At 37.5% G+C, this 27,607-nt stretch overlaps 1 protein-coding gene and 1 long non-coding RNA gene across 11 annotated transcripts in view; one reads left to right on the top strand and one right to left on the bottom strand.

Annotated features, from left to right (window-relative positions):
* LOC127489827 (leucine-rich repeat-containing protein 37A-like) overlaps positions 1 to 27,607 on the top strand; it is a 63,938-nt gene that overhangs the window by 4,119 nt on the left and 32,212 nt on the right. For 2 of the 10 annotated variants that reach the window (XR_011385805.1, XR_011385800.1), the window contains exon 2: positions 25,061 to 25,081. The exons of the other annotated variants lie outside the window; for them this stretch is intronic. The gene's annotated coding sequence lies outside the window, so the exon portion shown is untranslated. The remainder of the gene's footprint in view (positions 1 to 25,060; positions 25,082 to 27,607) is intronic. 10 annotated transcript variants of the gene reach the window in all.
* LOC138847943 (uncharacterized) lies at positions 46 to 26,606 on the bottom strand. Its single transcript, XR_011385816.1, has 3 exons — positions 17,791 to 26,606; positions 7,534 to 7,734; positions 46 to 3,492 (listed from the first exon to the last, which is right to left on the bottom strand). It is a non-coding gene; the product is annotated as an uncharacterized lncRNA (long non-coding RNA).

The following is a 27,607-nucleotide window of genomic DNA, read 5'->3' as shown; positions in this document are numbered from 1 at the left end:
AATAATCAATAAATAAATCTTATATACAGGCAAAATTTCATTTATGAGTAATAGTAGAAAATCAAATATACATCACTGAATAGAAAACTGTCTAATTTTTTATTATCTTTTACTTTTATCTTTATACTAACAAAGTAACGCTATTTTCAATGGGATGGATATCTAGGAATGATAAGTGAAAAGCATAATATGTTAGCAGTATGTTTGCAAAATTCAGATGCAAAAATAGATGAAATCCAAGATGATTTAAATTTGATGGCTAGTTGAAAGTATTTTAGTAAACATAGAGGAATATAAATAAAGAGTTTAAATAAATTACAATTCTAGAAATATCCTAGGATGCACAAACCAGTGCAATACCAAAGAGTAATTTTCTCAGCTCTCTCTCACACAAAGCCTCTCACACATACATATCTGCCAATTTGTTGGCATTCAAGTACACAGAGGGTTCTATGGCTTTAAAATTGGGATGAGTTTTAAAAATACGATCTAAGGAAACAACAGAGAAACAGCCAAAAGACTAAGAAAGTCCTAATAAAAGATCCTAATAAAAAAGACAGTGAATGGGGAACTTCAAATCTTCCTTCACAATTTCTGGTAATTATATACATAATAGTGTAACAGAAAAAACACAAACTGGTGTAAATTCTTGCAATTGTATGTGTGGATGCATATATGAAGTTCCAGAGAAGTTACCCAAAAGAAAATACTTTATGTTCAACCTATGTGATTTTTAGACATTTTCTTTTCGTTTAGGTAAGAGATAAGATAATTCAAAAGCATTCAAGTTGTTCTTCTAGAAGCATGGCTTTTTTCTTGCCTATGTAATATTATGCAACAACATAGAAAATTCTTGTTTCCTATTGAATTCATGTTGACACTACTTTATGTGAAAACCTGTTATTACTGGCTCTTTAAAAATAACACTTACACTGCCGGCACTGTGGCTCAACAGGCTAATCCTCCACCTAGCGGCGCTGGCACACTGGGTTCTAGTCCCGGTCGGGGCGCCAGATTCTGTCCTGGTTGCCTCTCTTCCAGGCCAGTTCTCTGCTATGGCCCAGGAGTGCAGTGGAGGATGGCCCAAGTGCTTGGGCCCTGCACCTGCATGGGAGACCAGGAGAAGCACCTGGCTCCTGCCTTCGGATCAGTGGGGTGCGCTGGCCACAGCGCGCCGGCCGCGGCGGCCATTGAAGGGGGAACCAACGGCAAAGGAAGACCTTTCTCTCTGTCTCTCTCTCACTGTCCACTCTGTCTGTCAAAAAAAAAAACACTTACACTTTGTTTATAATTTATACACTTATTTAAAAATTATCAACAAGCACTGCTTGTCTCTTCTCTGTTTAATAGAAAATAGTTTGCTTTTTTTCTTATATTTATTGCCTACTTGACCTTTTTTCTCTCTGACAGTTCCAATCAAAATCAAGTTACATATTGAGAAAGAATAGACATATATTCAAACATGTTTAATTAACACTCTACCACTCCACCCCTCAATTTGTTTAACGATTATGTGATATAATGCAGTACATTCCAGATAAACATCAAAAACCAACAATTGTCAAGTAGGGATTTGCTGTCAAGTTGCATAAAAATTAGCTGTGATAAACATAGAGAAACTGGCACCAACCCAGACCTAGGTAATCGAAGTTTCTAAAAGAGAATTAGGAAATATGCAATGAAAATATCTCCCCTGGGTGACTCTAATGTGAAAGGTTATCCAAGTTCATGGTTACAGCACACAAGAAACTACCTGTTTCTGAACTAAAAGCATAACAAGCATTACAGTAAAAGTAATCATAAAAGCAGAGCAGGCATTTGGCACAGTGATTATTAGCACACTACTTGGAACACCCTCATCCCATTTCGTAATGTCAGCGTTAAGACCCTGGCACTGCCTAAAGACTCCTGCTTCCTACTAATGTGCATGCTGGGAGTCAGTGGTGATGGCAAGTGCTCTTCCATGTGGGAGAGCAAAGCTGATTTCCTGGTTTCCAGTTTCAACTTGACCCAGCAGTGAGCAGACAGGAGTCTCTCTCTCTCTCTTTTCTTTCTCTCTCTCTCTCTGTCTTTCTCACTGAATAGACTAGTGAAAAAAAATCAAACCTCATTGTAGGTGCTAAACTCTGATTTTTTAGAATTAGAAAAAAATAAAAATATAGGACATTCAATGCCTGTGTTGGTTTGATTGACCTACTCTCATTTGTCTCTCCAGATTGTATACTTTACAGAAAGGAGCTCAACTCCATTCAGGAAATATATGAACATTTGTTTTTCTTAGTAGTATTCCTACCCAGAATGCTATTTTCAATTTGTTTAATCAGCAAAGACTTCTCTGTCAAGACACATATTGAGTTACTTATCTTGCAATAGTTCTTGACTATTCAAGCTTACTTACCACTCCTTAGCTCTGTATTTGTTTTGATCAAACCACTCATCACATCACATTGAACCTGCTGTTGCTTGCCTATTTATGTCCATAAATAAAAAAATGAGCCCTTCCAGGATACCTGGTGTTCTTTTAATTGTTGAAGCCCTCATTTAAGTTGTGAATATTGTTTCATGTGTGATATGCTTCAATAAATGTTTGCCCAATCATTAATGACATGATAATAGGGGCAATTAGTTTTCATAGAACAATCTTTGCTGATAGAAAAACTCACTTAGGAGACCAGATAGACTTAGCAGAAGGTAATTTAGGATCCAAGAAAAGTTTTTTTTATCATAGTAAACATTGTTGCCAAATACTAATAGATTATCCATCAATCTTCATTGTTATGATTGTTTGTTGAAAGTTAAATCATGCATGATTAAACTCTTTCTAGTCAATGATTCAGACAACAAAAATAATAAATACAGGGTTGATCCACATTTTTATTCTTTAATGCAGTTTGTTCTTTATTTATAATCTTTTATGTTTAAAATAATGCCATGAATTTTTACATCGTGTTGCTTCTGCACTAGTTTTCTCCATGTGGTTTTCAAAAAGATCATGGATAAAATGTGGAAATTGCTCCAGTTGAATAAGCAAGTTTAATCCTGTGGTGATATTTGCTTCAGTTACAGGCTACGTAATCCATGAAGTATAATCCTGAGTACGATCCATGGAGATGATTTTATTAGTAGGAAGCATCATCTAAACTCATGTGATTCCACCCATTGTTCAATAGGATGAAATGTCAAAACATTAAAGTCTCATTTATCTTTAATTTCATTCCAAAAACTAGTCTTGAAAGCAACCAATTATCTTATTAATCACTCCCAGGAAATGTTACTAATGTTCCATTATCTGCATGTTTAGGTTTGACCTTTGATGGTGCAGGAAAGCTATCTTCACTTTAACAAAATCATATCCTTCAGTTTTGAGAATGGTTAGTTGCAATATGATTAGGATTCTGCTCTTTCTCCATCTACTATATTCATATTATGCGTATTACAAACTTGGGCTTCTTCAGTGTTTATGTCATGTTTGATTCCATGCTTTTTGATGACCTATATAAAAATAAATTGTTCATATTCAGATTTAATTTATTTATCATTGATACATAAAAATCCTACAAGTTGTAGGATATCAACCAATGTATCAATACCTGTTTACATTGTGTAATATTAAAATCAGAGTAAACATATTTATCTCCTCAAATATTTATAATTTCTTTTGGTGGGAATATTCAAAATTCTTACTTCAAGCTTTAAAAAACACATTTACAGTAGATCATTGCTATCTATAGGTATTTTACTATGCAGTAAAACACAAGAACTTATGAACTTACTCCTCCTACCTAACTCTAATTTCTTTATTTCTTTTATTTTTTGGTGCTGAAACCCAGAAGCAAACTCTAATTTCATATTTATGAAGCAGCCTTTCCCCACCACTCCCTCCCTCCACCCATCCTGGCTTTTGGAAATGGTCACTTCACTCTCAAGTTCTATGAGGTTGAGTTTCTCAGAATCAACATATGAGAAACAAGGTTTAGTACTTACCTTTCTGCACCTGACTTATTTCACTTAACATAATAACCTACAGCTCTTTATATGTTGTGACAAATGGCAAGATTGGACCATTTTTAAAAGAAAGTTGGTTTACTTGAAAATCAGAGTATCAGAGAAAGGAGAGAGAAAGGGAGAGAGAGAAAGGGAGATAGAGAGAGAGCAAGAGAGTGAGCTTTTATTTTCTATTTCTCTCCTCAAATGCCCATAACATCATGGGCTGGGGCTGGCCAAAGTCAAGACACTGGAACTCCATCTGGGTCTCTTATATGGGTGGCAGGAACCCAAATATTTGGGCCATTATCCCCTGCTTCTCAGGTTCACTATTAGCAAGGTAGAATGGAAGTGCTAATCTGCACAGATGTCCCAACCTGTGGCTTAACTTGTGTGCCACAATTCTCATCCTCAGATTTGCAATATGTTTGTGACTGAATAATATTTTTCTGTGTATATGTAGCAGTTTCTTTATTCTTTATTATGAAGTGAATACACAGGCTATACTGGCAGATTGTTTAAATTCTGCTATGGTGAGTTCTGAGAATTGGTGATGTGCAATTGTTTTAAAGGCATGATTGGCCACATCCTTTCTCCTTTTGTAGCTCCAAAGCCTGGATGGGGGTCGTGGACTCATCTTCAGACCTGAGGAGAGCAGTGCCTGTCTAGAGGTGCCCTGACCGTTTATTCCCCATTTATAAGGAAGCAGAAGAGTCTCCTCTTATGTTTCAGCGCATCACTGGTTCAGAGGCGTACGCCACTAAAAAGTGTCCATTTTGGCAATCTTCATGTACTGCCTGAACACAACTGTATACCTTGTAGAAAGTCCTAAAATGTTCAGTATCAGCATCATAGAAAGTCATACATCCCCTTCCTTTGTGTGTTTAGTATGGAAAATTTTTTCCAGGAAGTTATGACAGGAATTCACAGAGCACAGAATCAAGAGAGCTTTCAAGTTACAATTACAGCTGACTGTAAATGGCTCTGCCCCATTTACATCAGCTGTTACAATGTCTTCATTGCAATAGTGTGTTTGTCGCCCAAAGTCACCATCTGCTTCCTGATTTTAGTGAGATTTTCTTCCATACAAGTTTTCCTACTAATTTAATGCTTAGTACATAATTCAGAACACGGTATTCTAACAAGTCTTTTCGCAATCATTCCTGCAGTAAAAAGTGTTTCAAAATCAAGTATGTAGGAATGTGTGTCCTTCTGGCAAGGTATTTACAACCAAAGAAAAATTCCAGCTGGTAGATTTGAATCGGGCACAATATCCTTAAATGCAATGCAAATAAAAAATATATGAAAGTGGAAAGAAGCACAGAAAATTGTTAGAGAAATTCATAACATTGTGCAGATACTTTACCGAAGTTACAACCTTCCTTACATAATGTTATCTCATCAATCTAGAGCTCTGGGGTTCTAGAGGTACATAGCAGATGACTTGGAGCTCCACTATTCTGCTGAGTTGAACTAAATTTCTGAAATCATTTAAACTCCCTTAAGAGAATTACATTTATTATCCTGTCAAGAGGGACTAGAACATATATCTGTTTCATGAAATTGGTTGGTGAAAAGATATATGTGGTTTTCGTCTGTTTCTGAAGTGCTTTGAGAAGACAAGAAGTGATCATAAACACACAAGTATCTCATCAAGATTTACTGAATATCGCTATTTGTTCTGTTTCAAAGTCACGAGAACTAGAAAATTTCGGCAGAAAACTGAAAGGATGAATTGGGTGACAGTGACAGTGAATCAGCACTCCCCCACGCTGTTATTACTGGGGAAGGACTGAGTGGCAGGACTCTCAGTGCTGAGGCTCTGCCCTGTTCTCTCGCCCACGATTTAGGAAACACAGCTGCAGTCAGATATAGGTAAAGGGTGTGCCTACAGCCATGTGGCCTCCCTGCTTACATGCAGACCAGGTGATCAAACAAACCTCTCCAAACCAAAATGCAGTTACCATGTCAGTACTCCCATTTACTGGTGCATCAGTGAACTTTAGACCCGTTCTGGGGAGACTGTTTCCTGCTAATGCTCCTGGTGATGTGCTGACTCTTGAAATGCCCTTTTGACAAGGAGTCTGACTTACTGCACTCTTTCATTAAATTGTGTAGAATGTGCATTGTTGCACAGAGGAAGACAAAGGCTCCTTCCTCTGAGAGCCCACAACCAAATGACATGTGATAGAGGGGAAAAAATGAAAATCAAAACTCTTCCTTGAAAGTAGAGGGAATGATGGGGCCGGCATTGCGGCACAGTGGGTTAACGCCCTGGCCTGCAGTGCCAGCATCCCATAAGGGCGATGGTTTGAGACCCTGCTGCTCCACATCCGATCCAGCTTTATTCTATGGCCTGGGAAAACAGTAGAAGGTGGCCCAAGTCTTCATAGGAGACCCAGAAGAAGCTCCTGGCTCTTGGCTTCGAATTGGCACAGCTCTAGTTGTTGCGGCCAATTGGAGAGTGAATTAGCGGATGGAAGACCTCTCTCTCTCTCTGCCTCTTCTCTCTCTGTGTAACTCTGACTTTCAAATAAATAAATAAATCTTTTAAAAAAGAGTTAAAGTAATCTTTAAAAAAAACTAAAAAAAGAAAGTAGAGGGAATGAGAAAAATATAAACATAGCTGATTTGGGGGGAGTCTTGTTAAATTTTTATAAATTTTGAGAAATTATTGCCCATGCAAATTAAAAGTAGTGGAACAAGGAAACCAAGGAATGAGACTAGATACATTTAGAGTGTAATTGCTGGACATTCACTAAGGAATTAAGAAAAACAGTGAAAATATTTCCAAACCCTAACAGCGACCACACTGAAGTCTCAAAGCACCTCGATGAAGGAGGCCATGTAGACATACACATATTCTTGATTAGCTACAGCAATAGTTTGCAAATCTGGGAGGAAAAGCCAAATAATTAGGTAATAAAAACAATAAATGAATTTAGGGTTATCAGTGAAGTAACTGAGCATGGTAACAATTCTGAGAATGGAGTATACTGTAGATTGGAAGGTGTTGAAATACTGAACAAAGTAGACGTAAATCACAGTTTGAAATCTTGGTGTATAGAAGGTGATTTTATCAAAATTTGATAATCAGATAGCTCAAGAAAATTAGCTGGATAAGTATAGGTAATTAATTTTTAACTTCTGAATGCCCCACTATAACCATTGGCATCATAAGTCTGAATTGAACAATCTTAATTGAAGGCACTTTAAATTTAAAAAATGGTACATAATATGCCCAAAGTAATGTGTTAAAGTGATGGGCGACTAGAAAGAAGAAGTTGAATATAACTCTATGACTGTAATGTCCACGACACAGCCATGATTATAACAGAGGTAATGGACATAGACAAGAATGTTGGTAGTGCTAAAGTTATAATAGAAGGACCAGTACAGTTCATTAACAGATATATCTAAAATCACCTTCTTTTTTATTGTATAATCTATTAAGCTAGCAAAATTAATATTTATAAATATATTTCTTAAATGTTAGTCTGTGTCATCTATTCAATTTTAGCATAGTGTAGATTTAAATATAATCAATACCTTCTGTAGAAAGTCACTTCTTGAGAGGGCTAAGTTCCATGTAAATAAGTTAAATACTGAAAATGTAATCCTATCCCAGTCCCCTAGAGTAAGAAATACTTCTTTTTTTTTTCTTCTATTATGTAGTCCTCATCATATATTTCACATAGTGTGGTCTGTAATTTAGTAGGTATGTTGGTGTCTTTCCATAAAACATTCTTTCTATAAGGGAAAGTGTATAGACACATACATATATGAAGGGTCTCCTAGAAGTTCATGGAAAATACCTAATATTCTAAAATATGTGGATTTCTAAAGTTTTTGCACATAATAAACCTTTCCATTGCACATTCCATGAGTTTTGTAAAGAATCCTTGTGCATATGCACACACATACAACATAGTTACCATGCCACTTCACATCTCATATCCTAAATAATCACTGTCTCTTTAAGATTTATTTATTGATTTATTTGAAAGGTGGAGTTACAGCGAGAGAGAGAGAGAGAGAGAGAGAGAGAGAGAGAGAGAGAAATCTTCACTGCCCAAATAGCCACAATGACAAGCTTCATTTGAGTCTCCCTTGTGGGTGCAGGGACCTCAGTACGTGGGGCCATCTTCTTCTGCTTTTCCAGGTATACTAGTAGTGAGCTGGATTAGAAGTGGAGGAACCAGGACTCAAACCAGTGCCCTTATGGGATGCTGATATCACAGGTGCTGGCTTTACCCAAGACACCACATTGCTGGCCCCAGTAATTCTCTCATAATGTTGTCCAGTCAAACAGATTTTTTTGCTGGCTACTTCTCCTTACTATCTAATTCTACTAATGCACACCTATATGGAGACTCAGGTATCTAATTGCAAGCACTTATTAACAATTTCAAAATATATCTGGATGTTATGCAATACTGTTATCAGGTTAGAGGCAAGAATATAGGAAATTACTACTTTTTATACACAACTTAGCCAGGTGATAATAAACTCAATCAAACACATGGAGTTCTTAAAGTGTTCTTGTGTATCAAGAAAGCAGGAAACCAAGGACAGAAGTATGAATTGTAATAATATTTAAAAAGGAAATATAAGAGGAACAAAGATGAGTAGTAAGTAAGAAAAGAAAATCACAAAAGAAAGAAGGGTCATACACTCTGTAGAAGAGATTTGTTGGATTTTTGACATGTTGAAGAGAGTCAAACAGATTAAGTTGTGGACATTCCTATTTCATTTAACATCATAATGTTTGAATTGAAAGAGAATCCTTCCAATGGACTGGTGGAATTGGACTATTATCTGCAAAGTGTTATTCAACATAAGGAAAGAAGAGGAAATATTTAAACATAAAATTTTATTTGAAATTCTTTTATGAAGAAGAGATAGAATGATTAGTATATAAATGGGGATTTTATTGCTTTTTCAATAAACATGAAACTAACATCTAAGTAAGACTATACAGATTTATACATTTGTGTATAAAATATATCACTTTATATCACTTATTTTAGTTATTTATATGGTGTATAAGACTAAAGTAAGTGAAATTAATTTATATTCAGAGGAAAGATAGATCTATAGGATTAGAGACATGGGAAGCAGACTTGAATTGTAAAGTGGTGTCTATTATTTATTTGTTTACTTTTAAAATGTGGAAAGAGAGGAGAGATAAAGAATCTACCATCCACTGGTTCATTCCTCATGTATCTACAGTTATGGAAGCTGGGCAAGGCTGAAGTCAGGAGCCTGGAACCAAATCTGAGTGTCCTACATGAGTGTAAGAGACCCAAGTACTTAATCTAGTATGTGTTGCTTCCCAGGCTGAGCATTGTAGGAAGCTAGGCTTGGAAGGGGATCCAGGTGATGAACCCACAGTCTTATATGCAACTGAGGCACCCCACATGGTGTGTTAACCCCTCTGCTAAATGCCCACCCATGCAGAGGAGTTTTTAGAACAGCAGTTTCAGAGCTGCGACGAGCATGATGATTGGGAGAAGGGGGAATTTGAGGGCACCCCTGGTGCAACACTTATGATGATGCTTGTGCTTCAGATGCTGCTGCACACCCTGGTAGGCAGAAGGTGATGACTGAAGCAGTTGGGTACCAGTTTCCCAGGCAGGAAACTCATTCTTAGTTGTGTTCTTGCTTCAGCATGGCCCAGCCTCAGATGTTGTGGGAAGCTGGGGAGCATCTGCCTTTGTATCTCTTCTTTGCCTCTCCAGACAAGGAAAATAAGAATTACAAGTATAATTAAAATGAACATACAACCGTATAGTATTGAGAGCCTAGTGTGAAATTCCCCAGGTGTGTGGCACACTCTGGATATGCTGAGCATCATTGGTTATCTTTAAAAGGACTCTACATTATTGTAGGACATTATGGGGATTACAAGGGTCATATCTATTGCTTATAACATAAGGCATAAAGATAGCTCTGATGGTCATTTAATCCTTTATCACTGTCCCTAATACAATTTTGCACTTGAATGATCTGGAGAGAATAACTGTTCTTTCCAGTAGACTATGATGCTTTCCCAATGAACACCTGTGCATGCTATAATAAATGATTCATTGAATTGCCCACATCAGAAATCAAATTCCGATCTATGGAAACTATTTCACAATCAACCAACCTCTACTAAAATATGCATTTTCACCTGTCTCTCTTGGAACTGAAAGAAAACAGAAATAGAGAAACTTTTCCCAGTGAATTAATGAGAACTAGACTTGACCACACAATGTAAGGAATACACTTGCCATTTACTCTTTGTCTCTTCTCTGGTTGTCATGGTGATCTTAGCTAAAACTGGTACAATATTAAACAGAAATATTCATATACATTTATATCATTCATAAAGTAGTAAATGCAATAAAGACATCAAGATTCCATAAAGGTAGTTTTAGAAAACATTGTAAGCCTTCTCTCTCTTAAGGAAATGGTCCTAAAGTTTAAATCAATTTTGGAATCCCTTTCAAAGTTTTTTTTTATTTGACAGGTGGAAATTAGACAGTGAGAGAGAGAGACAGAAAGATATTCTTTCCATTGGTTCACCCCCCCAAATGGCCACCACAGCCGGCACTGCACTGATCCAAAGCCAGGAGCCAGGTGCTTCCTCCTGGTCTCCCATGCAGGTGCAGGGCCCAAGCACTTGGCCATCCTCCACTGCCTTCCCAGGCCACAGCAGAAAGCTGGACTGGAAGAGGAGCAACAGGGACTAGAACCTGGCACCCATAGTGGATGCCAGTGCCACAGGTAGAGGATTAACCAAGCGAGCCATGGCACTGGCCCCCAGAGTGCTTTCAAAATACAGAAGGGAAGATATTTGGCCAAGTGGTTAAAATGCATATTAGGCCATCTATGTCCCACATCAGAGTACCTGGGTTCGATACTTGGAACTGACTCCCAATTCTTGCAACCTGCCAGTGCAACCCTGGATGACAACAGGTGGTGGCTCAATTATTTGGGCCCTTGTCATCCCTGTGGGAGACCCAGATTGCTAACTCCTCCTTTCTGTCTCAGTTGTTGCAGGCATTCAAGGAGTGAGCTAACAGATGGGTGCTTTGTCTTTCTGTATTGTTCTTTTCTCTCTGCTTTATGAATTAAGAAACATACAGATCATGATTAGTTTCTAAAGAGGAATATTCTAAATAGTCACACCACTTTATTCTGTTGTGAGCAGTACAGAAATTTTGAGACCTCAATACTAAAGAGCTATTTAGAATATTATTTAATATATTTAATGACATTTTCAATTATATAAACGACAGACCCCTTATCTTTTCTGTTGAGGAATAGTGTTTTTTTCTTCATACTATTTGTTGTTCTCATTACTTAGTTTAGGTTTAACCTTACAAGTAATAAATAAACTGAGAATAGATCTTTGTAAAAATTGAGAGTGTGAATGGGAGAGCGAAGAGGAAGAAGGGTTTGAGTTTGGCCAGGAGGGAGGGTAGGGTAGGAAGTGTAACTATGCCCCTAAATCTGTATATATGAAACACTTGAAATGCATTACAAATAAAATTTTATTACATATAATTATATATATTCATAAATTAGGCATTCACTTATCTTTTCTATTTAATGCTTGCTACATCTTTGTTAACTTAGAATTAGAAAAAAAGCAAATGAGATGATTAAAGAAAAATATATTAAAAAGTGAGGTGAAATCACTCTGAAACTGAATAGAAAAATAATTTAGAAACCTACATGAACAACAGTGATTAACAACAACAACAACAAAATCCTACAAGAATTTGAAGGTGAATAAGAAAAAAAAAAATTCAGGAAAACTTATTGTTTAATCAGAAGAAAGTAAATGATTTGTACACCTAAGCAAAAGTTTATGTTAGTGAGGATATTGTTTACTTAACATGCTACATGAAACAAACACTTTAGGCTCTATTCATTTTATTACGTGTTTATAGATTATAGAATTGACCATGGGGTGTAAATTAAGCAACCACATTTGGAAAATGCTCAGTTATAAGAGTTTAACAGGGTAAGTTATCTGAATAGACACTGAAATGAGCACCCAGAGGTTACTTTCAGGTGCTTTAGTGCTTCACATGGGAGAGTCTGATTTCATGAAACTTAAGCTTTAAATGAGGGTGCTCATGCCTGTTCCATGACCTTCTCCAGTCTCCGTAGACTGCGTTCCCTTTTCTGAAATAACGTTGCTGAATTCTGCTCACTTCACTACATAAAACTCTAAAACAGAAAGGATAATCATTCCCACATCCCTGGATGTCTGTCATTGCTTTTGTACAAGCCTTGCACAATATGCAAACATGTAACTTTTGGGGGTAAGAGTTCCAGAAAACTTGTGCTCTATTTCCTTGCTAGTCATACCGTAACTCTGTATTCCTAATTTTCCATATAAAGATTATGAAGATCAAGCCTTATGCTATTTCACCTCTGTTTCTTGAAGTTGGATTACAGAAGCTCTCCCTCACTCTTTACTTTTCACAGTAAATCCTGAGCAGCCATTCTTTAGGTGATAGTTGGTAGTGTAGTGGGGGAATGGGCATTTAGAGATGAACGCGTGAAGGAACCATGTGCAGAGCTACATAATAGACCTTCTTTCTACTGCATTAACACTGGGTAGAAAGACCAGCATAATGGGATGTTTAAGATTATTGGTTTACGCCAGTGCTGCGGCTCACTAGGCTAATCCTCCACCTTTCGGCGCCGGCACACCGGATTCTAGTACCAGTTGGGGCGCCAGATTCTGTCCCGGTTGCCCCTCTTCCAGGCCAGCTCTCTGCTGTGGCCAGGGAGTGCAGTGGAGGATGGCCCAAGTCCTTGGGCCCTGCACCCCATGGGAGACCAGGAGAAGCACCTGGCTCCTGCCATTGGACCAGCGTGGTGCACCGGCCGCAGTGCGCCGGCCGCAGCGGCCATTGGAGGGTGAACCAACGGCAAAAGGAAGACCTTTCTCTCTGTCTCTCTCTCTCTCACTGTCCACTCTGCCTGTCAAAAAATAAAAAATAAAAAAAAGACTATTGGTTTAATAAATAAGTGATTGGTGGAGTAGATCTTAAATCTCAAGTATGGCAGCTTCCAAAATGTGTCTGCAAATAAAGTCAAAGAATTAACCATGGAAAAAGAATTTGAAGTATGTAAGGATTTATGCAATGCTTGAATGCTCCAAGGAGTGACAGGACAGAGGCGAGAAGAGTGGGCTGGTCTTTAAGTGGGAGCAGAAACAACATTTTCCAAAGTAACTGGAAAAGATCAGGGCTGCATGAAAAGCGGAAGAAATTATTTGGACAGACAGTGATGTAAAAGATGACGAAATATCTATCAATGACTTCATCTTCGTTTGTGTTTGCATATAAACTTTTTAAAAAATTCACCGACATAAAAATTATATGTATTTTTGGGAACTATGTGATGTTTCATTACATGTATATGTTGTTTAACAAACAATCGGTGTAAATATCTTTATTCTCTCAAGCATTTAGCATTTCTTTATACTGAACATATTCTTTATACTGAACATATTCAAAAATCCTATCTTGTAGTTACTTTTGTACAGAAATATATTGTACATTAACATTATTTACCCTCCCCTCACGGTACAGTAGCATCCCAGCACTGCTTACTCCTACCTAGATATAGCCTGGTACCCATCCATCAACCTTTCCTCATCCCTTGCTCCTCAATTCATCACTGCACTTTTAACCTCTGTGAAAATACCTATTTTTTAGACTCCACATATGAGCCAGACCATGGGGAATTTGTCTTTCTGTGCTCATCTTATTTCACTTAGAATTATTACTTCCAACTGCATGTATTTTACAAGATTTCATCCTTTTTATGACTCAGTACTATTCCATTGTCTTACTTTGCTTTTTGTCACTTCAACTGCCTACTGCAAACTGAATAATCCCTACAGAAGGAAAAGTTTACTTTGACCTTTGGCGGGTGGCTAGGAAGACCAAGGTCAAAGCTCTCCATCTGGTGACAGCCTTCCTGCTGGTGTCACCTGTCTACAGAGCCTGACTTGGGCATCACCTCTGACAAGGGGGGGATGCACAGGAGACAGAGCCAAACTAACTATGTAACAGAACCTCTCTTACAATAACACATTAGCTCCTTAATCCACTAGTCCACAAATGATGTAATCCACACACCACGATTTAATGACCCCTTGATAGTCTCTCCTAGCCCTGCATCCTAATATGTCACCCTGGGGATCACAATTCACTGTGGATTTTCTTCAGGTGGGCATACAAAGAACATCAGGCCTTTCCTACCCAGTCACAGGAAAATAAAATAAAAGCTTTAAAAATAAAGGAAAGAATGGAAATGAAAGAGTTAACAGTAAGGGCATCACTTAGGTACATGTAGTTCACATTATTTTTGGAGTTATTTATATTATGTCTATTTAAAGATTACTGAGCAGAAGCCATGCTTATCTGCTGAGTTGTGTGCAAGGTCAAACATTTTCTCTGCTCAATAAACGATGACCCATAATACCACTAAGTAAAGAAACAAGAAGACTCCACTGAGAAGGAACGCTAAGCATCCTTACTACCATCAACCAATTCTTTCTTTTGAGTGTGTTCCCCTTTGCTTCTGACTGTTCTTGTTAGAGAAATGCCAGCTTCATTCATCAAGTATATATTCAAATCAGGAAATCATCTTTCTGAGAACCAGAGTTATAAAATGGGACTCTAAAGTCAATCTAGAAATTAAACATAGGCAGTGCCTTTCACAGTTCTTTGGACTAGTGAATAATACATTCATAAGTGTAGACAGATATTGAATTACACAGGCATTTGGGGAAGAAACAATATTACACTTTTTGCCTCTAGTGTTCAAAATGGACTTTGGAATAAGCAAGGTTTAAGCTAAGTGCAGCTGGAAGAGTAAGGTAGAATATAGAGAGGGGGAAATGTGGAAACAAGGTAGTTTTACATTAAGGGGTAATGGTGTGGTAAAGAATAGTAGTGGAAACGGCAATGAAATTTTTATGTATAAAGTAGCATAGATTCATAGAAGTGCGTTTTATGAATAGGAAAAAATACTGGAAGGTAAGGCAGGCTGGGAAGATGCTCTTTTTAGTGCCTTCAATTGAAGGTTATGGTATTTAGCATCTTCCTTGTCACTAAGGACCACTGAAGATGTGGAGAGGTAGAACCATAAAGAAAAGATGTTCTAGAAGAGGAAACAAAGAGATTGTGTTCAAGATGGATGGCAGGAAAACAGTAGATGCAGTGAAACCTCAGTTCCTGTATCTGGACACGAGGTGGTGGGATGAATGCAAACCACAACCTAGTGAAATGGAGACAGAAATGCATCTCTGGGGGATCCAGTGATCTTCGTATGCTACAAAGCTTTCACAGAGATTAGTAACTGCTAAGTAGAAGAGCATGGGATGGGCAGCACGTTTCTATATTTTAACTGGTTTAGATGAATTATTGCTTACAGTTATATACCTTATTAAAAGGAAAGCATCCTCTAAAGAAGTATTTAGATCAAGGTAAGAAAAAAAGCCCAAGAACACTCAAACCCTCCACACATGTATAATTTTTAACTTTAGATCATTTTCTCATTCAGGTAGATTTACTTACATAAAATTGTCCAACAAGCTCCTCAGGGAAACACAGTAGTGCAAGTGCACTAAATTGTCACTGTGATTTACAACACAGTAATCAAACACACGGAAACCCTCTAAAGTCAGTTCATATATTGAAGGCAACCTATTAAGATGTTAACTCTGTAAATGGATATGAGATACAGGGGAATACAGGAATTTATATTAACTCTGTAAATGGATATGAGATACAGAGGAATACAGGAATTTATATCAGATCATTTCAGGAAAGATGAATCAGTTTTGATGTGTAACCTCTGCGGAGAAAAAGGCTACATAATAGGTATAATATAAAACATGGATTTTCAATGATACTCATAGAAATAAATGTAACACTTGAATTATTATCATAGAGAATAATAAGGACAGGTTCCTTATTTAGTTGACCCTGAATAGTATTGATGCTTTACATGTAACCATTATAGGGAGAGCCTGGAGCAACATTTTGCTGCTGTATTATTATTACACTGCACTGGAGGCAGTACATGTATAAAAAATAGAACAAGTTACATAATGTAGCTTGGTCTCTGAGGGTACCATCTACTAAACATTAGACATTTCAATAGTTAAATACTTATATTTCCAGTCACTTTTATACTTATTTTTAAAATTTTTTTATAATGAGTCTTTGTATGTGTCTGTGAGTTCATCATACTGGGAGTTCAATGGATTTTACTTTTAATTATTTAATTGAGAGAGAAAGAGAAAGAGAGAGAGATGAGAGAGAGGTCTTCCATCCACTGGTTCACTCCCCAGATGGCTGCGATGGCCAGAGCTATGCTTATCTGAAACCAGAAGCCAGGAGCAGCCTCCTAGTCTTCCATGTGGGTGCAGAGACCTAAGCACTTGGACAATTCTCCACTGCTTTCCCAGGCCACAGCAGAGAGCTGGGTCAGAAGTGGAGCAGCCAGGTCTCGAACCAGCACCCATATGGGGTGCTGGCACTGCAGGCACTGGCCCTACCCGCCATGCCACAGCACCAGCCCTTATACTAATTCTTAATATAATTGTGATTAAATGAATACAATGGAGGGCTTTGTGGAATACAGGTATTTATTCATAAATCATAGAAATCCAAATTATAGCTTACCTTCCCATCTTCTCATATCTTTGATATTGGAAAAATCAATTTAAAATAGCCAACACTTTTTTCTTCACTTATTTGCAGAAAAGATAATTCTTATTTCTCATAGGGTTAAAATTGGTAATTATTGTTATCTTTCATACTTTTTCTGATTTTTGATTTAATGCATAATTATTCACTTTATAAAATTCCTTTCATTAAGGTAAGTATATATTTTTTAAAAGATGTATTTGTTTATTTGAAAGACAGCTACACAGATAAATGGAGAGACAGCAGAAGGAGGATATATATATATATATATATTCATACAGAGAAAGAGAGAGAGAGAGAGAGAGAGAGAGAGAGAGATCCTCCATCCACTGGTTCCATCCTCAGATGGTTGCCATGGTTGGCCAAAGCCAGGAGCCAGAACTTCATTCAGGTCTCCATTTATTTTTGTACATATTCTTAATATAATTACATTATATACTCTTTGTACGTATAACTAATTAATATGATTGCGCCACATGAGTGGCAGAGATTCAAACACTTCTGCTGTTTTTCTTGGGGATCTGGTTCAGAAGTGCATCAGGTAGAATACAGCTGGCTATGCCACAACACCAGCCCCAATTTTTTATCTTTATCCATGAGGATCCTTCAAAAATTCTTGAGAAAACTGAATGAAAAGATAAATGTCTTCTGTTACAAAATTTTTAAATCTATCTATCTATCTATATATGTATATGCAATATTCAACAATCTTGTGGAAAACAAAAATTATGGAAAAATTGGATTTCAAAACAACTTCAAAATAAACTATTACATTATATTCTGAGGATTGTATCTATGAATAACATGGAATCTGATATCTTTTTATTTCTATGAAATTAGCATGAGAATTGAGAACTGTGTTGCAGTAATTATCATGCATTTACTGTGACCCTGAGGATCTAATGTTTTAATGAATTCTTTTTTTCCATTGTTTCATTTTTAAAAAACTTTTATTTAATGAATATAGATTTCCAAAGTAAAGCTTATAGATTGCATTGGCTCCCCCACCCAATGACTTCCCTCCCACCCGCAACCCTCCCCTTTCCCACTCTCTTTCCCTTTCCATTCATACCAAGATTCATTTCCAATTTTCTTTATATACAGAAGATCAGTTCAGTATGAATAAAGTAAAGATTTCAACAGTTTACACCTACAAGAAACACAAAGCGAAAAATACTGTTTGAGTACTAGTTATAGCATTAAATCTCAATGTACAGCACATTACGGACAGAGATCCTACATGAGCAGTAAGTGCACAGTGACTCCTGTTGTTGACTTTACAAATTGACACTCCTGTTTATGGCATCAGTAATCTCCCTATGCTCCAGTCATGAGTTTCCAAGGCTATGGAAGCCTTTTGAGTTCACTGACTCTTATCTTATTTAGAAAAGGTCATAGTCAAAGTAGAAGTTCTCTCCTCCCTTCAGAGAAAGGTACCTCCTTCTTTGAAGACCTGTTCTTTCCACTGGGATCTCACTCACAGAGATCTTTCATTTAGGTTTTTATTTTTCTTTTCTTTTCTTTTTTTTTTTTTGCCAGAGTGTCTTGGCTTTCCATGCCTGAAATACTCTCATGGGCTTTTCAGCCAGATCGGAATGCCTTTAGGGCTGATTCTGAGGCCAGAGTGCTGTTTAGGACATCCGCCATTCTATGAGTCTGCTGTGTATCTCGCTTCCCATGTTGGATCACTCTCCCCTTTATTTATTCCATCAGTTAATATTAGCAGGCACTTGACTTGTTTATGTGATCCCTTTGACTCTTAGTCCTTTCATTATGATCAATTGTGAACTGAAATTGATCACTTGGACTAGTGAGATGGCATTGGTACATGCCACCTTGATGGGATTGAATTGGAATCCTCTGGTATGTTTCTAACTCTACCATTTGGGGCAAGTCAGCTTGAGCATGTCCCAAATTGTACATCTCTTCCCTCTCTTATTCCTACTCTTATATTTAAAAGGGATCACATTTCAGTTAAATTTCAACACTTAAGAATAACTGTGTGATAATTACAGAATTAAACCAGTCATATTAAGTAGAACAGAAAAAAAAACTACTAAGAGGGATAACATATTAAGTTGTTCATTAACAGGGCTATGCTGATCAAGTCACCATTTCTCATAGTGTCCATTTCACTTCAACAGGTTTCCTTTTTGGTGTTTAGTCAGTTGTCACCGATCAGGGAGAACATATGATATTTGTCCCTTTGGGATTGGCTTAGTTCACTCAGCATGATGTGTTCCAGATTCCTCCATTTTGTTGCAAAGGACCGGATTTCATTGTTTTTTTTTTTTTTTTTTTTTTTTTTTTTTTTTTTTTTTTTACTGCGGTATAGTATTCTAAAGAGTACATATCCCATAATTTCTTTATCCAGTCTACCGTTGATGGGCATTTAGGTTGGTTCCAGGTCTTGGCTATTGTGAATTGTGCTGCAATAAACATTAGGGTGCAGACCGCTTTTTTGTTTGCCAATTTAAATTCCTTTGGGTAAATCCCAAGGAGTGGGATGGCTGGGTCGAATGGTAGGGTTATCGTCAGATTTCTGAGGAATCTCCAGACTGACTTCCATAGTGGCTTGACCAGTTTGCATTCCCACCAACAATGGGTTAGTGTCCCTTTTCTCCCACATCCTCACCAGCATCTGTTGTTGGTAGATTTCTACATGTGAGCCATTCTAACCGGGGTGAGGTGAAACCTCATTGTGGTTTTGATTTGCATTTCCCTGATTACTAGTGATCTTCAACATTTTTTCATGTGCCTGTTGGCCATTTGGATTTCCTCTTTTGAAAAATGTCTATTGAGTTCCTTGGCCCATCTCTTAAGTGGGTGGTGTGTTTTGTTTTTGTAGAGTTTCTTGATCTCTTTGTAGATTCTGGTTATCAACCCTTTATCTGTTGCATAGTTTGCAAATATTTTTTCCGATTCTGTCGGTTGTCTCTTCACTCTCCTGTTTCTTTTACAGTACAGAAACTTCTCAATTTGATGCAATCCCAATAGTTGATTTTGGCTTTGACTGCCTGTGCCTCCCGGGTCTTTTCCAGAAACTCTTTGCCTGTGCCAATATCTTGAAGGGTTTCTCCAATGTTCTCTAGTAACTTGATGGTGTCGGGTCATAGATTTAGGTCTTTAATCCATGTTGATTGAATTTTTGTGTAAGGTGTAAGGTAGGGGTCTTGCTTCATGCTTCTGCACATGGAAATCCAGTTTTCCCAGCACCATTTATTGAATAGACTGTCCTTGCTCCAGGAATTGGTTTTAGATCCTTGATCAAATATAAGTTGGCTGCAGATGTTTGGGTTGATTTCTGGTGTTTCAATTCTGTTCCATTGGTCTATCCATCTGTTTCTGTACCAGTACCATGCTGTTTTGATTACAACTGCCCTATAATATGACCTGAAATTTGGTATTGTGCTGCCTCTGGCTTTGTTTTTGTTGTACAAGATTGCTTTAGCTGTCTGAGATCTCTTGTGCCTCCATATGAATTTCAGCATCATTTTTTCCAGGTCTGAGAAGAATGTCTTTGGTATCTTGATTGGGATTGCATTGAATCTATAAATTTCTTTTGGGAGAATGGACATTTTGATGACGTTGATTCTTCCAATCCATGAGCATGGAAGATTTTTCCATTTTTTGGTATCCTCTTCTATTTCTTTAAGATTTTGTAATTCTCATTGTAGAGATCTTTGACGTCCTTGGTTAAGTTTATTCCAAGGTATTAGATTGTTTTTGTAGCTATTGTGAATGGGATTGATCTTAGCAGTTCTTTCTCAGCCATGGCATTGCCTGTGTATACAAAGGCTGTTGATTTTTGTGCATTGATTTTATATCCTGCCACTTTGCCAAACTCCTCTATGAGTTCCAATAGTCTCTTAGTAGAGTTCTTTGGATCCTCTAAGTAAAGAATCATATCGTCTGCAAAGAGGGATAGTTTGACTTCTTCCTTCTCAATTTGTATTCATTTAATTTCTTTTTCTTGCCTAATAGCACTGGCCAAAACTTCCAGAGGTACGTTAAATAGCAGTGGTGAGAGTGGGCATCCCTGTCTGGTGCCAATTCTCAGTGGAAATGCTTCCAACTTTTTCCCATTCAATAGGATGCTGGCCGTGGGTTTTTCATAAACTGCTTTGATTATATTGAGGAATGTTCCTTCTATACCCAATTTGCTTAGAGTTTTCATCATGAAAGGGTGTTGAATTTTATCGAATGCTTTCTCGGCATCTATTGAGATAATCATATGGTTTTTCTTCTGCAGTCTGTTAATGTGGTGTATCACATTGATTGTCTTGCGCACATTAAACCATCCCTGCATACCAGGGATAAATCCCACTTGGTCTGGGTGGATGATCTTTCTGATGTGTTGTTGCATTCTATTGGCCAGAATTTTATTGAGGATTTTTGCGTCTATGTTCATCAGGGATATTGGTCTGTAATTCTCTTTCAGTGCTGCATCTTTTTCCGGCTTAGGAATTAAGGTGATGCTGGCTTCATAGAAAGAATTTGGGAGGATTCCCTCTTTTTCGATTGTTCTGAATAGTTGGAGAAGAAATGGGATTAGTTCTTTAAATGTCTGGTAGAATTCAGCATTGAATCCATCTGGTCCTGGGCTTTTCTTTGTTGGGAGGGCCTTTATTACTGTTTCAATTTCTGTTTCAGTTATGGGTCTATTTAGTTTTTCTATGTCTTCATGGTTCAATTTTGGTAGATTGCATGTGTCCAGGAATCTATCCATTTTTGATAGATTTTCCTGTTTGCTGGCATATAAGTCCTTGTAGTAATTTCTGATGATTCTTTTTATTTCTGTGGTGTCTGTTGTTATGTTTCCTTTTTCATCTCTGATTTTATTGATTTGGGTCTTTTCTTTTTTTTAGTTTGTTGGACCAATGCGGTGTCAATTTTGTTTATTTTTTCAAAAAACCAGCTCTTCGCTTGGCTGATTTTTTGTCATGTTTTTTTGGATTCAATCCTGCTGATTTCTTCTCTGATTTTGATTATTTCTCTTACCTTACTAGATTTGGGTCTGTTTTGCTGCAGATTTTCTAGATTCTTGAGATGCGCTGAAAGCTCATTTATTAGGTACCTTTCCAATTTCTTGATATAGGCACCTATTGCTATAAATTTGCCTCTCAATACTGCTTTTGCCGTATCCCATAAGTTTTGATATGTTGTGTTGTGATCCTCATTTACTTCTAGAAAGTTTTTGATTTCTCTTTTGATTTCTTGAATGACCCAGTGTTCATTCAGGAGCATGTTGTTCAGTCTCCATGTGTTTGCATACTTTCTAGTGTTTCCTGAGTTGCTAATTTCCAGCTTCATTCCGCTGTGGTCTGAGAAGCTGCATGGTATGATTCTAATTCTTTTAAATTTGCTGAGACTTGCTTTATGACCTAGTATGTGATCAATCCTAGAGAAGGTTCCATGCACTGCTGAGAAGAATGTGAAGTCTTTAGATGTAGGATTGAAAGTTCTGTAGATATTTGTTAGATCCATTTGGGCTATAGTGTCAATTAAATCTGCTGTTTCCTTGTTGATCTTCTGTCCGGATGATCTGTCTATTTCTGAGAGTGGAGTATTGAAGTACCCCAGTACTATTGTATTGGAATCTAAGTCTCCCTTTAAGTCCCTTAACATATCTTTTAAATAGACCGGTGCCCTGTAATTAGGTGCATATACATTTATAATAGTTACATCTTCCTGTTGAATTGATCCCTTAATCGTTATATAGTGCCCCTCTTTGTCTCTCTTAACAGTTTTTGTATTAAAGTCTATTTTGTCTGATATTAAGGTGGCTACACTTGCTTTTTTTTGTTTCTGTTGGCATGGAATATCTTTTTCCAACCTTTCATTTTCAGTCTGCATGCATCTTTGTTAGAGAGATGTGTTTCTTGTAGGCAACAAATAGTTGGGTTGTGTTCTTTGAGCCAATCTTTTAACTGGACAGTTCAGGCCATTCATGTTTAATGTGACTATTGATACATAGTGACTTTGCCCTGCCATTTTCCCGGAGATATTTTCTAGTATATGCTTTGAGCTTCCCATGCTCTTTTACTGGTAGGTTTTCTTCCTTTACCTTCTTTTATATTGATGGCCGTGTTTCTGTTTCTGAGTGTAGCACATCTTTAAGTATCTTTTGCAGGGCCGGACGAGTGGCCGCAAAGTCTTTCAATTTCTGTTTGCTATGAAAGGTCTTTATTTCACCTTCATTCACAAATGAGAGCTTAGCAGGATATAATATTCTGGGCTGGCAATTTTTCTCTCTTAGCACCTGTGCTATGTCTCGCCATTCCCTCCTAGCCTGTAGTGTTTCTGATGAGAAGTCTGCTCTGAGTCTAATTGGACATCCTCTGAGAGTAATCTGACATTTCTCTCTTGCACATTTTAGGATCTTTTCTTTATGTTTCACTGTGGAGAGTTTAATTACAACGTGTCGTGGTGAGGATCTCTTTTGGTCATGTTTACTAGGGGTTCTATGAGCTTCCTGTACTAGGATGTCTGTGTCTTTCTCCAACCTGGAAAGTTCTCTGCTAGTATCTCACTAAAAAGGCCTTCTAATCCTTTCTCTCTCTCCATGCCTTCAGGAATTCCTTGAACTTGAATGTTGGTTTTTTTAATAGTATCCTGTAGATTCCCAACAATATTTTTTAGATTTCTAATTTCCTCTTCTTTTCTTTGGTTTGACTGTATGTTTTCCTGTTCTCTATCTTCTAAGTCCGATATTTTCTCTTCTGTTTCACTGACTCTGTGTTTTAGACTTTCTAATGTGTTTGTCATTTGATCTATTGAGCTCTTCATTTCATTTTGATTTCTCTTCACTATCACACTTTCCTGTTCTACTAGTTTCTGCGTTTCATTTTGATTCTTCCTTAAAATTTCATTTTCATGAGTGAGATTTTCAATCCTGTCCAGGAAGGATTTCTGTAGTTCAAGGATTTGCTTTTGAAAACTTCTAAATGTTCTTATCATATACTTTTTGAAATCCGTATCTTGCATTTCTTCTACCTCATCGTCTTCATAATCTTGGCTTGGGGTGTTTTGTTTATTTGGAGGCGTCATAGTGTCATCGTTGATCTTGTTCCCTCGATTTTTGTGTTTGTTGCTTGGCATTGTTGATTCTTCTTCCCTCAGTGTGAGCTTTTTATATATATATATATATACTATGTCTGTGTTAAGTGGACTGTCTGCTGTTGGCGGAGCCTTGGAGGCTTGAGATGGGTGTGGCCTGAGAGCTCTGCTTGGTTCTTCTGCGTTACGGGTGTGCAAAGGTGACACCCTCAGGTTATGCGTGGTAAATCTCTCTGTTTTTATTTATTTTATTTTTTTTTATTCAGGAGGTAAGTAATACTGCATGGCTGATCAGAATTGATGGTATTTAGCTTCCGATCTCTGGCTTCTACCCAAAGAGTCTGTGTAGGCTCTGTTTCTCCTGCGGACTCCCACTGGGTTGCCTAGGCTACTGAATTGTAGTGCCTCAGTTCCTCTGCTCTACCCTTTTGTTATGTATATCCCAAGTGGGGCCTGCTCTGTCTCTTGCTCGTCTTTGCAAGGTTGGCGGAGACAAACTCGCCTGTACCAGTAACCCCCACCTTTTTTTTTTTTCCTTCTCTCCTGTAGTCAGTCTGGTGAACTTTCCCGCCTCAAGCCCGCTTCCCTCTAGATTCTGTCTGCTGTTTCCCCGCCAATGTCTTGGGTTACTGAGCTCACCTCCCCTTACAGCGCCGGTGTGGACTCGGAGCCCTGGGTGTCCCTGCTCTCCCCGCTGGTCGTCTGTGTAACATCCATTCCCCTTCCAGCACTGGCGCGCAGACCCTGCGGTTCCCACGGCTTGGCTTCCACGCGGTGGGCGACCTTGTTCTCCCCATAGGTCCTCCAAGTCACAGCCACTAGATCCGTAAGAGTTTCCTCTGCAATTTTTCCTGATCCTTTTTCTGAGGCTACCGTAACTCTACTTTTATTAAACTAAATTTTCCCGGACTATCAGTGCGCGCCCTTACTATTCCGCCATCTTGGCTCTGCCCTTAATGAATTCTTTAAAAGCAAAAAAAAAAATCTATCTGCAATCTTGTCATGAACTTTCTAAAAATATACAAAGTCTAATTTCAATTATGTATGGAGTACAGTGAGACACTTTGACACAGGTATTCAATGCATATCGCTCCACAGTAGTCAATAATTTTCACCCTGTCGATCCTTCAGGCTCCTCTCTATACTGAGTTATTGTGAAGTAGTGTCACCTTACCAGGCTGTGTAACACCAAAAATCTGTTCTTTCAATCTGACTCTGATCTGGTACTCATTATCCTTCTTCCCTGCATCTTTTCCTCCTCTGCCCTCTCCACATGCCTCTAGGAATTGCCATTTGATATTGTGGTAAGTTTCTTTTGTTTAGTGTCCACACTTGAGGGGGAACAGGTGATATTTGTCTTATGTGTCAGTGCGTCTTATTTCATATTGTTTGTCTTTGTAAAAATATTCATTTAAATTGGGGTGAGAAGATGCTTTCTTGTGATTTTAATATGCATGTGTTTGATGAAGAGTGACATTGAAAACTTCTTCACATATTTTTTTTCACTTGTATGTATTCTTTGGAAAAATGTCTTTTTAAGCCTTTTCCATTTTTTGGTCAGATTTTTTTTTTTGCTTGCAATTGAGCTCTTTGCATTTCTCACACAATTGTTTATGTTAGCTCCCTATCAGATGCATAGTTGCCAAGTATTTTTCCCCGTTCTGTAGTGTGTCTTTTCACTTTGCTCACCATCCCCTATGCTGAACAGAAAATGTGCAATTCGATGTAATCCCATTTGCCTATTTTGGTTTTGTAGTTTGTGCTCTGGGTGTCATATCCAAAGTACAATTGCCCAGATCAATATCATGAAGCATATACCTTGTGTTTTCTTCTAGTAGTTTCACAGTTTTAAATCTTTCACAAATCTTAATCTAGTTTGAGTTGATTTTTGATTACAATGAGAGGTAGAGATCTATATGTTTCTGCTTGTAGATGTGCAGTTTTACCCTGTCATTTATTGAAAAAAAAAAAACTGTTCTTTTTGGGGCCGGCACCATGGCTCACTTGGTTAATCCTCCACCTGCAGTGCTGGCATCCCATATGGGCACCGGGTTCTAGTCCTGGCTGCTCCTCTTCCAGTCCAGCTCTCTCTTGTGGCCCGGGAGGGCAGTGGGGGATGGCCCAAGTGCTTGGGCTCTGCACCCTCATGGGAGACCAGGAGGAGGCGCCTGGCTCCTGGCTTTGGGTTGGCGCAGTCTCGGCCTTAGTGGCCATTTGGGGAGTGAACCAACGGAAGGAAGACCTTTCTCTCTGTCTCTCTCTCTCACTGTCTATAACTCTACCTATCAAAAAAAAGTTCTCTTCACATTGTGTGTACTAAGCACCTTTATCAAAAATCGGTTGGCTGTAAATGCATTAATTTATTTTTGGGCTTGCTATCCAACAATTATTTTTTGTTAGGACTGCACCTCAGATTGATAATACTTTCTTAGGAAACTATTTATTAACATGAGAATATGTATAATGTGTAGTTCTTTATTTTGATAGTCGGCTTCATGATAGAGTGGATTTAATTTTAATTAATTCATCATTAAAACATGGTTTTATAAATTTTCCTGCCACCAAACCAGATCATATTCCAAACTAAATTGTTATATTTAGTATAACAGTTTATTTTAATCTATTTAGTTGAGATATGTTATATCAGATATATTAGAAACCTTTTTAAATTTAAAATAATTAAGAAATTAAGAAAGGTCACTCAATTTTTTAAAGTCACATTTCTAATAAAAATACCATAGTTGAATTCAGTTTTATATCTTTTGAAGTAATTCTATTTTTTCTAGATTTTGAAGTTTACTATTTTCTCTGGTGTTCATTTGGTACATGTCTCGCTTACCATAAGCATGGAACATTAGGAGTCTAGGGATTGCCTCTGGATAATGGAGTAAGAAAATTTGTCTGCAGACTGCTGCTGGCATCTCCCTGGTCTCCTCAGGGAGGTATACTGTGTCCTGGGTCCTGCATTGTCCTTTGTGATGCTTGCAGGAAAAACTGTTTCCCTTCCGTTGCAGTCAGTTTAGGTGACAGGAGACTACAGCCAGGGATCCAGTCAGGAGGATAATAGTGTCTGACAGTTAAAACAAACATAAATACTGACATTCACATATTTTCTGTTGTCTTATTTGTTTATAGCTTTCTCAAGTTTTATTATTGCTTGTCCACATTTTGCTTATTATATCATTCACTGTGTCACCTAAAGTGAAGTTTTCTCTTTTACTTCGGTCTCACTGCAACGCATTCCCTTCCACTTGAGTTGATACTGACTTTGATTTATGGTACATTGTCCCATTCTTAGTAATGGGAAAAATTAGCATAGTCAGTGCAGACATTTTCTCAGCATGAGATACCTGTTTTGCATACATTTTGCTCCATCTTTGCTTTAGGCTTTTATAGACTACCATGGAGCTATTAAATACTATTTTAAAACCAATCATCTCCACCAATTTCATCTTACTTTCAGCCACCTGCACTGTAAAACATGACATAGATGTGGGATATATATCTTCCTAATTGTTAATATGATTAAATGACAACATATTCAAGCTTCTTGGTCCAGTGCCAGACACATAAAAGCTATAAAAATATTTGCTATAATTACTAATAGATTATACTCCAAAATATTCAAACAATGTAATTTATACAAACTATTTAATTGATCTTAGTTCAATTAAATAAAAGATCAATACTTAAAAAGTTACAACCCATATATTTGGAAGTTGAAAAAAATACACAATAAATAATGAATATAAGAGCAGTATTTAAAAATCTACCTAGAATTAATGGATAATGGAACTGCTATACATAAGAAAGGTCTAGTGACTCTGCTA

Source organism: Oryctolagus cuniculus, unplaced genomic scaffold (genome assembly GCF_964237555.1).
Source record: "Oryctolagus cuniculus unplaced genomic scaffold, mOryCun1.1 SCAFFOLD_55, whole genome shotgun sequence".
In the NCBI taxonomy this organism is placed as follows: Eukaryota; Metazoa; Chordata; class Mammalia; order Lagomorpha; family Leporidae; genus Oryctolagus; species Oryctolagus cuniculus.
This window is presented reverse-complemented; position numbering and strand designations above follow the sequence as displayed.